General features: G+C 35.8%; 2 long non-coding RNA genes across 41 annotated transcripts in view; one reads left to right on the top strand and one right to left on the bottom strand.

Moving 5' to 3' along the window:
- The window catches only part of LOC145532857 (uncharacterized), a 27,101-nt gene extending 23,805 nt beyond the window's left edge, over positions 1–3,296 (bottom strand). For 33 of the 39 annotated variants that reach the window (XR_014073640.1, XR_014073654.1, XR_014073632.1 and 30 more), the window contains exon 1: positions 2,536–2,620. This is a non-coding gene — a long non-coding RNA (uncharacterized LOC145532857). Of the gene's footprint in view, positions 1–2,535; positions 2,621–2,675 lie in introns of those variants that run through there. The other 6 variants (XR_014073646.1, XR_014073629.1, XR_014073648.1 and 3 more) reach the window with 1 other exon arrangement.
- LOC145532861 (uncharacterized) overlaps positions 2,723–16,262 on the top strand; it is a 26,492-nt gene continuing 12,952 nt past the window's right edge. Inside the window, exons 1-3 of one of the 2 annotated variants that reach the window (XR_014073669.1) lie at positions 2,723–3,752; positions 4,963–5,068; positions 14,662–14,949. This is a non-coding gene — a long non-coding RNA (uncharacterized LOC145532861). The remainder of the gene's footprint in view (positions 3,753–4,962; positions 5,069–14,661; positions 14,950–16,262) is intronic. The other variant, XR_014073667.1, reaches the window with a different exon arrangement.

Here is a 16,262-nt window from a genome sequence, read left to right as displayed (position 1 = left end):
GACACAGATGAACTTATCTATGAAACAGAAAAAGAATCAAGGACACAGAGAATAACTGGTGGCTGCCAAGGGAGAGGGGTGGGAGAGGGATGGATTCATAGTGCAGGATTAGCAGAGCAAACTGGTATATACAGAATAAATAAACAAGGTCCTACTTGTTATAGCATAGGGAACTAGATTCAGTATCCTATGATAAACCATAATGAAAAATAATATCAAAATGAATGTATACATTTGCATAACTCAGTTAGCTGTACAGTAGTAATTAACAGTGTAAATTGACTATACTTCAATAAGTAAAATAAAATAAGGTGTACGTAACAAAATCTGGTGCTCTGAATGTGACCTCTTGCATTTCCTCTAGGGGAGGGCTGCAGGAGTGATGTGACCTTATATATTAATATAATGGATCTTGGATATTTATGTTCTAACGCATACATGTTTTTCACTTGTGGGACATAATGGCTGTTTAAGAAAGTTTATCTTTGAATCTATTTCCACTTTTATGATGCAAACTTTAATGTGATATTTCATAAAGTAGCTGTCTTCTCAAATTTCAAGGGATAGCTTCTCAATCACATGTGCCAGAATTTGATGAAAGTTAATTATTTCTCTGTAGCCATCTGGTTCATGTCATTATATATCTCAATAAAGAGTAATTAATAAAGAAACTTATTTGAAATGCTGGAGAGGGTGTGGAGAAAAGGGAACCCTCTCTTTGGCAGGAATGTAACTTGGTGCACCCACTACAGAAAACAGTATGGAGCTTCCTTAAAAAACTAAAATTACAGCTACCATATGAACCTGCAGTCCAAATCCCGGGCATATATCAAGAAAAGATGAAAAAAACTAACTTGAAAAGACACATGCACCACAAGTTCACAGCAGCCTTAGTCACAACAGCCAAGCCATGGAAACAACCTAAATGTCCATCAACAGATGAATGGATAAAAAGATGTGGTATATGTATACACTGGAATAGTATAGCCATAAAAATGAACGAAATTGTGCCATTTGCAGCAACATGGCTGGACCTAGAGATTACCATCCTAAGTTAGTCAGAGAAAGACGTATGATACCACTTACATGGGGAATCTAAAATGACACAAATGAACTTATTCTCTAAAGATAAACAGACTCAGGCAGAAAACAAACTTACCAAAGGGGAAAGGGGGTGGGGAAGGGGTAAATTAGGAGTTTGAGATTAGCAAATACAAACTACTATATAAAATAAACAACAAGGTCCTACTATAAAACACAGGGAGCTACATTCAATATCTCATAATAAACCATAATGGAGAAGAGTATTAAAAAGAATTTATATACATATATATGAATCACTTTGCTGTATATCAGAAACACAACATTGTAAATCAACTATACTTCAACAACAACAAAACCACTGGTTTTGAAACCAAGAATAACTCCATCAATAAAAGTTTAAATAGGTCTTTCTGATAACTAAAAAATGCTGCAATTTATATGTACTTTATCCCAAAGAAACCTAAAAATATTTTTTACCTTTATATATTAATACTGAATCTGTCTTGATACGTAACAGTTAATCTCACTAAACCAATGTATTTTCATACTTGTCAATGCAAGATAATCATGTTAATTTTTCCTAACTTACAGAGGTGACCAAACTTATCATACTATTTCCAAATATCCACTGATTGGAAAGAAAGGAATAAAAGCCTCATAAATATCTATGCACTCCTTCTCCCTCCTATACAAAACAAAAAGGTAGTGAGAGAATTCTGACATTACACCCTGTGAGAAAATTTTGTATCATAAATTTCACAAGATATAAACCCAATCCCATCAATTTTCAGAGTGTTTTTGGATCTTCCTTATAAAAACAAAAACTATGGCCATGGGCACACAAGGCTAACTGAAATAGTCCTCCAAATTCTCCCGAGTTCTGTCTCAGGGGAGTATTTGTTAAGGTAATAGATTCTAATGAAACCATGGTCCTTCCCCTTGTTCCCTACATCCGTTTCCTCCCTCACTTCTCAGGGACTTTTCTTCTGCAATTATTTTTTCTCAGTTGACAAAAATGTGCACCAGCTTTCTCCTACAAGTGACTAAAGGTGCAAATTCTAATTATTTAACCAAAGTGTTTAATGCCACATTAATAATGGTGTCTACTTGGGTGGGTGGGTGAGCATATGTGTGTGGCAGAATTAGGGGACGGCTTGGAAAGATGGGACAGGGGTGAAGACTTGACAGCTAGGGGACAGAGATAGGAGAGGACTACATATCTTTTAAATGCTTTTTGGTCTTTGAAGCACATAACTGTATAATTGATCACACCTAATAACAGCAACAATAACAACATAACGAAATTAAAAAGAAAAAAGTTCTCCAATCTCTGTAGGATTACTAAAGCAGAGCTATAAGAGCTGTAACACCTAGCACAAGTTGCTGATTAAATGTGTGTAAATTAAGACATACTTCAATTGTGGAAGTTTTCCATAAAATATTTAGTATATGCATTAAAAAATTTTTTAGCTTATGTTTTTATATATTTACCAATCTGCCAGGGTAACAACATCAGCCATCTTTCCCCACGTGAAACATGAAGAGCACCAACCCAACTCCTAACAGCTTCAACTATGAAAGCTACTGCATTAGCTCAAGCATTTCAATACTGCATTGTGATGCAGGCTTACCCAGGTCGGATGCAGGATGAAGAGTCAGAGCATTGCTAGGGACTAGTCACAGCCAGAGGGAACCCGGATGAGAAGAGTGCCCTGCGTGGGCAACTGGCCAGGCTGCGGGTCAGGCTCCTGGGACCATGGGCATCAGGCCTTGAAAACACGAGGCTCCCTGTGTCCACGAGGAAAAGCAACTGCTCCGGCAGCCCTGTTTTCCGAGATCCCAGAGGCCAAGGGCCTCGGGCCACCCCAGGACGTGCCGCTGTTGACTTCTAGGGGTGGCTTGCTCCTCTCAGCCGGTATCCAGGCCTTTAACGTGCCAAGCAATCGGCCCTTCAGTGGATCTGCCAGGAGGGAGCGAATTGGGAGGGCTTGCAGTCTCTCCGCAGGCTGCACAGGCCTACTAGGTTCCGTACAGGAGAGCTGTCCGGAAAGGTGGTTTACCCCATCCACTGCCAGCTACTGTGAGCTGTGCCATGTGGACTTTGTGGCGGAGAAGTAGCTCAGCTCTTCAGAAACGGGTTGAAGGCCAGAGGGCCTCATACAGAGGAGCGGATGCTCTGCAGAGTCCAAGCGCGCTTCCAGGCCTTCACGTCCCTGCCGGTCGTCTCCATTTTAGCTGGCCGGGCCGACGCTGTGGCGCAGGGCTACTTCCGGTTCTACATCCGCCTCCAAGCCTGGGGCTCACGCCTCGCCCTATGCGCTTCACCACCTACCTCCTCTGATGCTGGTCTGCTTCCGCGTCTACGGCCAGCTGCACTCTGAGTGCAGAAAGTACCCCGAAGAGCCCAGATGTCCGTGGCTTCAAGGCATTCTGCTTCTCATGCTAGCGGGTGGGCTCCTGAAGAAGGTCGTGATGGAGATGCTGTGTGAAGGCTAGGCTGGCAGGGCCCGAGGCAGCTGGCGATGCCTGGGCCTTTGGAAGGACCAAAACTGCTCAACCCTTCATTCGCGGCCAGAACTCCTGTTAGGCCAAAAGATGCTGAGCAGCACCTATTCTGTGACACTTTGTGAAGATAATTTCAAATGTATTTGTGCACCATTATACACAAGGAAGACAGAACAAGAGGTCCTGGGTTTCCGACGAAGCAGGTACCCAGATCTCATTCTGAGGTCCACTTGGCCCCTTCTGGGCCAGCAGTTGTGGCCCTAGGGAGATGAGGGTACCCAGCGGGTGGGGAGGCTCCACAAGCATCTTGCCCTTCTCTTCACAGGGCAGGCTTATTTTCCTGGCATCACATTTCAAAAACCCATCCGATGAATAAAAGGAGACCTTGCTGGGGGGTAGGGGGAGGAGCGGTCAAGCAACTGACTGATGCTCTAGAGCATTCATACGTTAGTCAGGCATGACTTTGCATATGATAATTCAGAAAAATCAACATTTTTCAAGTGTTTTCTGTTTTAGAAAAGCTCTGTTTCAATGCTTTCGTAAAGAAGAATTCTTATTACTGTTTTTCTAGTGAAGAAAATATTTTAAGAATTTTTGTCATTTCTGAAGTAGAAGAAAAGTGCTAGCTAGAAAGCACTGGGTTGTTTATTGTGGCTGCTACAATGCCTCACATCTGTAGAAATCTTCTATATGAAACTTCAAATACATCACATTTATAGTACTATAGTATATCTTTATGAAATGAATGGGGAGGGGGGAGGAAGGGCCTGAGGAGGCTAAGGGACTCCTCCAGGATCACAGAGTCAGCCTGGAAATGAATTCTCAGAGTGAACCTTTACTGATGCACTGTGCTGATGACATCTGACTGCAAGGCAGAGAGAATGGCTTCTCCAAGTATGGAAATGAATTCATGTATAAAAGGTTAATCAATGATCTTACTATTGGAGAGGCTTTCCTAATCAAAATACATCTTTTCAAAGTCTCTGTTCAAACTGAATTGAATCTTGTAACTTCTCTGCCTTCTCCCTAGTCATCATTTTCCATTAAGCACCACAGAAAGAGTGCTTGGAGACTACAAGTTTTCCAAGAGTCTAAGAAAATGTCAATGGGAAAAATAAATTATACTAAATATATAAAAGAATAATCACAAAATTGAATTAAACATTTCATTCATTGTCTACAAAGTGTGGCCTTATAGCATCTTCAAATACAGTCCAACTAACATGATTATGTATAAAGTACACTTTAGTGTCTGAGAGAATCCCATGGGCAGAGGAGCCTGGCAGACTACAGACCATGGGGTTGCAAAGAGACACGACAGCATACATGGACATGGGCACGTTTTAAAAGTGTTTGATGTGACATGAGGCACTTCAAGGAGTATCTAGAATTTACAGAGAACCTCTTCCCCAGGCCTACCTGGAGACAACTACTCATCTGTCAAATGTCAGCATTAAGTGCCACTTTCTCTGAGAGGCTGTTTATTATTCTGCATTTCTGCTTCCTCTATGCTAAAGAGGTAAGCACTTATTTCTCTGTGTCCTGATGATAATTTTTTCATATTATTAGTAGTTTACTATAGTTTTTGATTGTTGGTTGGTTGGTGTGCATACAGTCTGGATTCAGGGACTAGGAATTACTCATCTCTGTATTCCCAGTTACCGGGAACTGTGTGGGAGTATAGTAGGTGCCCCGTAGTTCTTGATTGATTTATATTCCTTTTCTGTGAGGATACTAGAGCATCTGAAATTCTACCATTATAGTTATGCTTTTGGGGAGGACACATATGCTTATAAAGAGCACATAATCTTGGGACTTATATTGGAGTGTTTTCCCCAGATGTTTTTGCATACCTAATAGTTTTTCCTAGGACTTGGTAGACACAATGTTAGAATGATATTTGATCATTTAACTTTTCCTCAAAGGATGACAGCTAGCCTGAAATTTCCCCCAAATGCTCTTTGTCTCCATTTTCTTTCTCTGTTTCTTCTATTCATCATAATTTTTTCCCTCTTTACTCTTTCCATTTTGGACCTATCAATAAAAGTTTTAGCTGGAATCAGTTATCTTAAAGGTTAGTTTTATAACAACTCTGAAAACTCAAGCTTCTCTTCTATATAAATCCTCTCTTAATTTACTGATATTTCCAGGATGTTTGTTTTCTCTTTTAGTAGAAGGTGGGAAAAAAAAGAAAAAGAAAGAAACAGAGCATGCTTATCCTCATACTTAATATTTTTTACATTTACCCATTCTTGATTCATTACAATGATATGCTGCAGATGTCCAGCATAAACTGGATCATTTAATGCATAATTATACCTTTTAGATGACTCTCATATCTATTGCTGTTATTTTACATGGGCTGTAACTGTTATGTGCCTGAACAGAATTAAGTTCCCATCATCCTGTGTCATGGTATATTGTCTTCTGGAAGATGAGACTGAAAAAAGAAACTAGTTTGGGGAGAAATTGTTCTTACAATAGTAGACGTAGCACTTTGGAAATGCTTTGAGGTTCCTGAAAGACAGAAAACTGCCAGATGCCACTATTAATTCATGTACAAAATAAACTCCATTCTAGAGATGATGAAACTGTTTACATAGTAGTGAATCATGCCACTTGAAGAGTAGGTTTTCAAAAAATGCTGTATCATATAGTTGGTAACAAAATATTGTTCCTATGCTTAACTTTCTTCATATAACAGGGATACCTATCTTTTAAACACAAGAAAAAATTTTAGTTGAATGCATAAAAGGGTAAAAACAAAATGTCATTGCATTTTTTTGCTTCATTTTAAACTTTATCATATGGCATATAGTTAATGAGATATGTGTTTTTCTGTAAGAGTAACTGTTATTCAAGACAGCACTGAATTTGTGTGGCTGAATTTTTAGAGATAACAGTAACTTAAAATTGTGATTGGTTTAATTCCAAATAGTATCAGAATTTCAACACTGACCCTGAAAAAAATCAACATCACCTATATCTCCAAAATATTTAATTCAACTTTGCACTTGACAGCTTAATTCAGTTATAGATTATGAACCTTTGTCTCCCTTTTAGATTTTCTTTTTTTAATAGTGGTGATAAACTACTGATGTGCTTTCAAGATCAAAAAGCTTGTTTATCAGAGCTGCCTTCCAACAACAGTATTTCATAGAGCTATTTTATTGAGGTCCAGGGCAAGTTCCAGAATAATAGGATGAATGTTGAGCCACTGAGTGACTGATCTGATATGGCAGAGATGTAAGCCAAGAGTCAGAAGCCAGGCATGCAAGATCAGTTTCATAACTATACTTTGTGGCTGATCTTAGATAGGTTAAATCATAAGCCTTATAAAATTGAGATGATAATACCTACTTCAAAGAGTGACTTTACAAGTTTGATGCTACACGGGAAGGCACTTTTAAAGTGCAAAATAACACAAATTTTAAATCCTAGATTTTCCCTTAACTTCAAATATATTATGTACTTCCAGTGGATGATTTAATTAGTTTCTGTTAATCCAAATAACTTAAAAAATGAATAGCAACAGAACTGTCATTTATTGAGGCACTGTATATCTCATTTAATTGCCTACTAAAGACTTTATGAGGTAACTAGTATTATCTGCATTTAAAAAATGAACTCTAAATAACTCATTAAAAAAATAGCATGTAAATTTTCTCTTTTCATTTTCACATTGTCCTGGAGCTAGAAACCCATATTACCTACTGTTTATTAAACTCTTTACTGGGATATCTAGGTTATTCAAATTTCATGTGTTTAAATCTAAACTCATTGTTGTCCTTCCCAGATCTCGTTCTTTCTCTTGCATTCCTAATTACTTAATTATATCAGTATCTACTTAGTTCTAAATTGGGAAAGGAGTACATCAAGGCTACATATTGTCACCCTGCTTATTTAACTTATATGCAGAGTTCAGTTTAGATCAGTCACTCAGTTGTGTCCAACTCATTGCCACCCCATGGACTGCACCAGGCTTCCCTGTCCATCACCAACTCCCAGAGCTTGCTCAAACTCATGTCCATCGAGTCCGTGATGCTATCCAACCATCCCTCCATATTTCTTGAAAAACATTATACACATTTAGGAAGGTCAGTGAACTCCAAGACAGATAAACTCAAAGAGAGCCAGAAATAGACATGTAATAGTAAAAATGATGAAAGTTGAAGACAAGGAGAAAATCTTGGAAGCAGTAAGAGAAAAACTGCTCATTACTTAAAAAGGACACCCAAGAAGATTAAAAACAGACTATCAAGTTTCTACTATAAAGTAGAAACAAGGGAAACCAATTACAATGACATAACATATTCAAAGTACTGAAAGAAAAAACTGTCAACCAAGAATCTTTTACCCAGAAAAACTATCTTTCAGAAATGAAGTCCAAATAAAGACTTTACCAAAAAAAATTGAGAGAATCTATTTCTGGCAAATCTATTTCTAGGTTTTTCCAGAAAGAAATCCTACAGTACCTTTTCAAGCCAAAACCTAGTGATTTCAGATGGTAATTTGAATACATGAGGAAAAAAAGGAATACCAGAAGACATAATTATATAGTTGTAAAAAAAAGAAAATAGATGTACATATTTTTATTTCCTTATCTTAAATGATTTAAAAAGCAGTTATATAAAATATGTACATAATCTACTCTTGGACTTATAGAGAAATGTGCCAATAACAGCATAAAGGAGGTGAGTGGAAGTAAAGGTATTTTGGGTTAAGAAAGGACTAGATTGTAGAGTAATAATTGTAGCAAAGTATTTTGGGGTCTGTAATATTAACAGACATAATGAATATAAAAATAACAAAGCTGTATAGGAATAATATTTAGATATAGATGGTAAGCCCTGAACAACTATCAGAAAAACAACCAATTAAAAAAGTGTAATGAAAAAATCATTAGAGAACTTAGAATGCTACATTAGAAAATATTCACTTAATGTTTAAAAAAATCACAAATGAGGAATAGAAGAAGAAAAAAGACATATACTATATAAAAAACAAACAGAAAAATGGAAGCTGTAAATCTGTCATACCAGTAATTACATTAAATGCAAATGAATTAAAAATGTATTAAACTCTCCAATTAAAAGGTAGGAGTTTTAAAATTTGACTTAAAATAACTGCCACAGTGACCATTCAAAAGTGCAAATAGATTGAAAGAAAAAGAGATAAGAAAGATGTATCAAACAAACAACAACTGCAAAAAAGCTGGAGTGGCTATACTGGTATCAAACAGACTTTAAAATAAAAGATGATACTAAAGATAAAGAGAAATGTTTTACTAATATACTGATAAAAGAGTCAGTTCATCAGGAAGATACTATATATGCACTCAATGACACTTTAACATATATAAAGCAATAGTGATAGAAATTAAGGGAGAAATAGACAATTTAAAAATAATAATCTGAGCTTGAATATCTTATTTTAAATAATGGATAGAAAGACTGGACAGAAGATCAATAGAAAATTTGAACCATGCTATAGACCAACTAGACCTAACAGATATTTATAGTGCACTCCTACATAACACAGAATATACATTCTTCTTAAGTGTATGTGGAACATTCTCCATGGTATACCATATACTAGGCTATAAAACAAACCTCAACAACTTTAGAGGGATAGAAATTACACAGTATGTTCTTTGGCCACAATGGAATAAGAAATCAGTAGCAGGAAAAATTGGGGAACTCCTAAATAACTAATGGGTCAGAGAGGAACTCAAAAAGGAAATAAAGTATTTTGATATATGTAAAAATTAAGACAATGTACTGAAACTTATTGGAGGAACTAAAGCAGTTGTTAGAGATAAATTTATAGTAGTAAATGTCTATCATAAAAACAACGATTGCAAATCAATAACCTAAACTTTAGACACTGAAAAAGAAAAACAAACTAAACCTAAAGCAAGCAGAAATAATAAAGATTAGAGCAGAAATGAATGAAACAGGGAATCTACAAACAATAGAGAAAAATAAAACCAAAAGCTGGTTCTTTGAAAAGGTCAATAAAATTAACAAATCTTTAGCTAGATTGACCAAGGGAAAAAGAAGACTCAAGTTACTCGAATCAGAAATCAAAGAGGGGACATTATTATTGTTCTACAGAAATAAAAAGGATTTAAAAAGAATACTATATTTACTTGAATGCCAGCAAATTAGATAATTGAGATGAAATGAAAAAATTTCTAAAAATATATGAACTACTGACATTGACTCCAGAAAATAAAAGGCAATCTGACTGGACCTATAATATAAAGAGACTAAGGAAATAGTTTCTTTAAAAATCGACACAAAAAAAAGTCCAGATCCAGATGACTTTACCACTAAATGCTGCTGCTGCTGCTGCTAAGTCGCTTCAGTTGTGTCCGACTTTGTGCGACCCCATAGACGGCAGCCCACCAGGCTTGGCCATCCCTGGGATTCTACCAAACACTTAAAGAAAAGTTGAAAACAATTATTCACAAATTCTGAAAATTAGAAGAGGAGCGAACACTTCCCAACTCCTTCTATGAGGCCAGTATTACCCTGCCAACAAAATCAGACAATATCATTATAAGAAAAGAAAAATACAGACCAATACCTCTTATGAACAGAGGTTCAAAAACCTTCAACAAACTACTAGCAAACCAAATCTACCAACATAAAAAAGTATACACTATGACCAAATGGAATTTATCCCAGGAATGCAGGGCAGATTCACTATTTTGAAAACAGTACATTATATCAATGTAATAAAAAATGAAAGTCGCATAGTCATCTCATTAGATGTAGAAACTGCATTTGACAGATCTAATAACTTTTGATAAAAAAAGGGACTCAACAAATTAGGAATAGAAGGGATCATGCTCAACTTGACAAAGGCCATGTATTGAAAAATCACAGCTAACATCATAGTTACTGATTAAAAATCTGGATACCTCCAAGAGCAGATAAACAAAAAGATATCCTTCCTCACTATTTCTATTCAACATTGTACTGGAGGTTTTAGTAAGGACAATTAGGTGGCAAAAGAAATAAAAGCCATCCAGATTGGAGAAGAAAAAGTAAAACGATCTCTATTTGTAGATGACATAACTTTATTTATAGAAAATCCTAAATAATTCACTAAAAAGAATTAGAGCTAATAAATAATAAGACAAACAAATGAACTAAAAGAAACAATCAGAACTAATAGACAAGTTGTTGTTCAGTCACTAAGTCATGTCTGACTCTTTGTGACCCCATGGACTGCAGCATGCCAGGCTTCCCTGTCCTTCATTTGCAGAAGACATGATCAATATAAAAACATCAATTTTATTTATATTGCAGTGAACAATTCAAAATGAAAATTTAAAAATCCTTTTATGATAGTGTCAGAAAGAGTAAAATACTTAGGAATTAATTTAATAAAAGAAGTATAAATCTTATACTCTGAAAACTATAAAGCAATGGTAAAATAAAAAAAATGTAATAATTGGAAAAATCCATTGTTCATGGATCATAATATTTTTATATGGCAAAACTCCCCAAACTTATCTACAGATGCAACACAATCATCATAAAAATTGCAGCTAACTTCCTTATAGAATTTAACAAGCTAACTCCAAAATTCATATGGAATTTCTGGTCACCCAGGTTTATAGCCAAAATAATTTTGGAAAAGAATACCAGTTAGAAGATGCATACTTTCCTATTTCAGAAGTTATGGCAAAATTTGAGTAAGTGACACAGTGTGGTGTTGGCCCAAGGATAGACAGATCAATGGAATAAAATTCAGAGTTCAGGTACAAACCTATGATTTATAAACCCATATATGGTGAACTGCTTTTCAACAAGGGTGTCAACACTATTCAACTGGAAAACAATCATGTTGTCAATAAAAATGGCTAGGACAACTGAATATCTATTTGCAAATGGATTTGGTCCCTTTCCTCACATCCTATACAATAATTTACACAAAATGGATTAATTGAAATACAAAAACTAAAGCTATAAAAGTCTTGGAAGAAAACATAGAGGTAAACCGTCATGACCTTAGATTTGGCAATAGATTATCAGATATTGACTGCTCCAAAAGCAGGAACAAGACAAAAAATAAATGAATTTAATTTTATCAAAATTAAAAAAAAATTGTGCTTCTAAGGATGCCATCTGGAAAGTGAAAAGGCAACCACTAAAATGGCAGAAAATATTTGCAAATCATGGCGATATTGTTGACCATGAGGATGGAACAAGAATACTGAGAAAGAGTTTCTGGCACCTTCATTCCCATTCTAAGCATGAAGTAATGATAACTAACTGCTATATGCCTTTGAAGTCTGCTGGGAGGGGTGGGTAGGTGGGGGAAAGAAAGGTTAGGAGAGCAGCAAACAAGCCAAAATCCTGAGTAGAATAACAACCCTACACAACAGAAGCAGGACAAAAGAAGAGGCATGCTCATTTTCAGGCATAAATACTATTTACTTTAGTCTCTGCTAGTCTACATGTGCAGAGAAGGCAGTGGCACCCCACTCCAGTACTCTTGCCTGGAAAATCCCATGGACAGAAGAGCCTGGTAGGCTGCAGTCCATGGGGTCGCTAATAGTCGGACACGACTGAGCGACTTCACTTTCCCTTTTCACTTTCATGCATTGGAGAAGGAAATGGCAACCCACTCCAGTGTTCTTGCCTGGAGAATCCCAGGGACGGGAGAGCCTGGTGAGCTGCCGTCTATGGGGTCGCACAGAGTCGGACACGACTGAAGCGACTTGGCAGCAGCAGCAGCAGTCTACATGTGATATCCAGCATTCTATACAAAATTATCAGACAAAAAAGCAAAAAGAGCTAATCCATAATTGAGGTTAATCAGAAAATCCAGTTTCAAAATGACCAAGATGTTAAAATAATCTGAAAAGAGAATTTACAATAATGATAATTAATAAGAATCTTGCAGGAAATGTTGATAATGTATGAACAAATGCAAGATTCAGCAGACTAAAAGAAAGTTTTTAATAAAATGAGAATACTAAAAATAAAACATACAATGATAGAGATGGAGAATTCCTTCAATGGGATCATCAGCAAACCAAGCACACCTGAGAAAATAAATTTGCAGGTACAACAATAGAAATTGGCTTCTCTGGTGGCTCTACCTACAATGCAGGAGACCCAGGTTCAATCCCTGGGTCAGGAAGATCCCCTGGAGAAGGAAATGGCGATCCACTCCAGTATTCTTGCCTGGGGAATTTCATGGACAGAGTAGCCTGGTAGGCTACAGTTCATGCAGTTGCAAAGAGTCAGACATGACTGAGAAACTAACACACACAATAGAATTACCCAAAGAGAAACTCAGAGATAAAAACTGGGGTAAAAACCCAAAACAGAATAGAGCATGCGCAAACTTCAGGATAATATCGAATGATCTAACATATATGGAATTTGAGTCTTAGAAGAAGAGAGGAAAAATGAGATAGAATAAGAGAATGAAGAGATAATGGCCAGAAAATTTTCTAAAATTTATGGGAAAAAAAAAAAAAGACACAAATCTATGAATCTCAAAGAACCTCTAAAAGGATAAATTCCCTCAAACATACCTACACATATTAGAGTCAAACAGCTAAAACTCAATGATAAAGAAAAAAATCTGGAAGCAAACAGAAAAAATAAACAAAAGATACATTACACAGAGAGGAACAAAGATGATAATTTCACTGCTCTTCAAATTAGGAACTATATACCCTTTAAGAATACAGAATGACATCTTCACTCGTCAAAGTAATGAAACTATTTCAAAGTAATGACAGAGAAATCTCACAACACAAGACTTTGATACTCAGCAAAAATATTTAAAAAAGTAAACGTAAAATAAACACTTTTTTCAGGCAAAGAAAAGCTGAGAGAACTTACTGCCATCAGGCCTGTGTTTAAAGGAATGTTCCAGAAAGTTATTTAGACAGAAAAATATGATGTCAGGTAGAAATTGAGACCTACCTAGACAAACAGTGTAGTAGAAAGGGTAAACATAATGGTAATTTATAGATTTTTTTCACAATTTTAATTGCTTTAAAGGATAATGCAGAAGAAGTAACAATACATTGTATAATTTTGACATATGTAAATAGGTGTAAAAACTATGACAAAATCAGCATGTAGGATTAAGAGAAGGGGAATAGGAGAATATGATTGTAGGGCTCTTACACTGTATATGAAATTTTATTTCAAGGTTGACGTGCATTCTAAGCTCTATATAGTAATCACTTGAAAATAATATAATCATTTAAATTCTCATAAATACAAAAATTACATAATCTCTAGACTAAAAAGTGCCCCATATTTTTAAAGAATCTTATTTAAGACTGATGCTCTCTTCTTATAAAATATTTGTTCTAAATTGAAAGAATATATTTTAATATAAATGTTTAATCCTAAGGTCAGTAAACTTCATCTTTTTTCTCTCTACAAATTCAAATATAAAATAACTGGGATTAATCTAGTAAAGACAAGGACAAGGTGGACAATATTTTGTTCTATATATACTCTCAGCACTGTGAAACATAGTAGTAAAAGTTTAAAAGTATTTTATTCTAAGCAACAAGCAATAAGATGTAATCTCTCACTTTCTATTCCTTACGATGGTAAGAAAGATAATAAACTTGCATTATAAAATTACCTTCCAGGGTAGCATGTTTCAAAATAAACCAGACAGTGTAAAGAGCCCAAGGCAATAAAGAGGAATTTTAAATTTGGAACTTTTAATGGTAAGAAATAACACTGTTTATTTGTTCCTAATATGTTTTACTCCATTTTCATTTACTCTGATATTCTGGATCCAAAACCATTGGGAAAATAGAATATTTGTATTTTTAATTGGCATAAAACATATGCCATTCGAACAAAACAAAACCAAAAAAAGTTGAGTTTTTAATCCTAATATAAGCCTTCCTATTTTTTCAACTTCCAAATTACATTCATTGCTGTAATATGATTGATAGAAACACATCAAGCACTGGCCGTTTTCTTGCATTAATTGAACTACATTCATTCTAATCTTTGGCTTGGTAATGGTTTATGCACTGCATGTGAATGAGCAGCCACTGGGCTGGTTTTCTGACATCTCCTCCCATCCCCCTTTCTTTCTTTTCAGTTCTGCCTCTAGATGCTGCAGTAGATGAAAGCTTTTCAGAAGCAGCAACATGCTCATTGTCTTTCTAGTCATGGTATGATAGAGAGTGACGAAGAGGAACAAGAGTGTTTGGAACAGCTACAATAGTATCTATTATGCATCAGTCATAGAAGGATGAGCTAATTTTGCGGAATTGTTATGTGCCTATTGTGGAAGCTTTTTCTGTAACATCAGATAGAAATAATCATTCTGAGGCAGGCTTTCCTGGGAAAGACATTGTCTCTCTTTTGGACGTGCATTTTCAGTATGGTAGGTGGTGCTGCGGTTAATGTAAAGCACATCAAATGTGTAATTCAGTTTCAAAGAATTGGTTTTAATTGCTGTGGCAATACTAAATGATCAGTCATTGGGATATATAATACCAAGCATGGAACTGGCACTCTTTTGAATTAGAAATTATCTGTTTTCATATTTATATCTGGCAAGCACCTTAGGTGTGAAGAAATGCAAATGCTTCAGGGAACTGCAAATGGGTATCTGCCAAATAGGTACCCATGAAGAGCAAAATGTCTAGTGCTCTTGAGAATCTTGAAATTCATTTTCAGAAATCTCTAGATCATGAAAATCCTACTTGGCACAGGCATAATTTGTCTTGTCTTTGTACTTTAAGGCACCAGATACTTTGTACCATTTTCTCCTGCTAACATAATTTTAATTGAAAAATGTTAAATATTTTATTATATTTAACCTTACAATATAATATCTCTGATTATGATCTACTTCATCAAATGTCCTTGAAAAAGTGAAATTCCAAGATCTTTTTCTAAAAAAAACTTTGTCAGGAGATTCATTTTGTAGAAAGACGTAGAAATTTATTAAAAAATAGGGGGATTTTTGTAGTCTTATAGGCAATACAAAGACCCATAAATATTTTAATAGATATATTATTAAGAATGTAACCAGTTTTAAATTTATAGTTTCTCTATAAGTTCCTTAATATTTTTCACATGGAAGGGAAAAATCTGCCTCCAGTCTGTCACAGTGGGTTTTCTTGAGGAACAGAGAACTGTTCAAATAGAGTTTGAACCCAAGAACTGTGCAGACAGAGAGGTGGTCACCAAGAATTTGACCACTAGAAGCACCCCCTGTCTTGGCTCAGTTGGGTGGGGGTGGGGAAGAGAGAAATTCTTTGCATGATGGCCATGCTAAAGCTCTCTTAGATTTGGATAGACTAGCGAGGTAAGCAAAAGAAAGGATTAGGGTCTCCATCTTATGATTTAACATAAACCAGAATTATATGATCTCTCACTATCTCTTTTTCTCTCTCTCTCTACACACACACACACACACACACACACACACACACACACACACACACATACATATCTATATACACCCATCTGTATCTACATCTATAGCTATATAGATGTAACTATAGCTATCTACATCCATATATCTCTATCTCTACATTGTTCTTAAGAGCCTAACTTGCATCAAAGGTTTCTTCGTTCCATCATTGCAAAGTTTTGTATTCAACTGCATGTTGTCTGGACATGAGGACTTTCCCTTTCTCTCCATACAATGCAACTTCTATGTGTAGACATAGGATAAAATTATACATG

The sequence above is a fragment of the Giraffa tippelskirchi genome, chromosome 13, assembly GCF_054371585.1.
Source record: "Giraffa tippelskirchi isolate mGirTip1 chromosome 13, T2T-mGirTip1v1.2.pri, whole genome shotgun sequence".
NCBI classification, from domain to species: Eukaryota; Metazoa; Chordata; class Mammalia; order Artiodactyla; family Giraffidae; genus Giraffa; species Giraffa tippelskirchi.
This window is presented reverse-complemented; position numbering and strand designations above follow the sequence as displayed.